The 882-nt window shown below is 35.8% G+C and overlaps 1 protein-coding gene across 1 annotated transcript in view; it reads left to right on the top strand.

The window, feature by feature from the left end:
- The window catches only part of LOC106680103 (uncharacterized), a 12,657-nt gene that overhangs the window by 1,450 nt on the left and 10,325 nt on the right, over positions 1–882 (top strand). The gene's annotated exons all lie outside the window — the stretch shown is intronic.

Genomic DNA, 882 nt, shown 5'->3' with positions numbered 1-882 from the left:
ACCTCACACATAACACTAAGATTGTTTCATATTATTACCTCACACATAACACTAAGATTGTTTCATATTATTACCTCACACATAACACTAAGATTTCTTAGCCCGGCAGGAGTGTTGTAATTTTTTATCCACTTAGAGGTGTCCCGTGAACATTTATCTCGTGTTAGACGATTTGTACTATTTCTTTATATAATTAGATGGGGTGATGATAAATATCTTTACGGTTACTTTCAAATTAAAATTGTAAATTGTAGCTCTTCCATCAGAGGGTGAAGAAACTATACTTTGTATGATCTAAGATCTTCTTGCCTCTACTCATGATTTAAAATAAGAAACACGGGAAGTGTCCAAGTGAGAGAAACGCTCAGTCCTACCATTGCGAGGAGGGGCCAGAGCAAAACATAGGTAATATTGGTAAGGAGGTAAAAGAGGGAGTAAGCTAAGCAAGCAATAACAACATAAAAGGGTTTGCGAAAGGTGGATAAAGAATTAACGGTAACTTCGCTAATGACTGCCAATATTTTCCTAATATTTCATCATGGAGTATACTTCGCTAATACTTTATCCACCTTTCGCTAACCCTTTTATGTTGTTATTGCCGCTTGCTTAGCTTACTCCCTCTTTTACCTCGTTACCTATATCCAATGTTACCAAATTTAGTTTTGCTCTGGCCCCTCCTCGCAATGGTAGGACTGAGCGTTTCTCTCACTTGGACACTTCCTGTGTTTCTTATTTTAAATCATGAGTAGAGGCAAGAAGATCTTAGATCATACGAAGTATAGTTTTGAATAATATGAAACAATCTTAGTGTTATGTGTGAGGTAATAATATGAAACAATCTTAGTGTTATGTGTGAGGTAATAATATGAAACAATCTTAGTG

Source organism: Halyomorpha halys, unplaced genomic scaffold (genome assembly GCF_000696795.3).
Source record: "Halyomorpha halys isolate HHAL.00 unplaced genomic scaffold, Hhal_1.1 Scaffold243.1, whole genome shotgun sequence".
In the NCBI taxonomy this organism is placed as follows: domain Eukaryota; kingdom Metazoa; phylum Arthropoda; class Insecta; order Hemiptera; family Pentatomidae; genus Halyomorpha; species Halyomorpha halys.
Note: the sequence above shows the minus strand (reverse complement) of the source record. Positions and strands in the feature narration are given on the sequence as shown.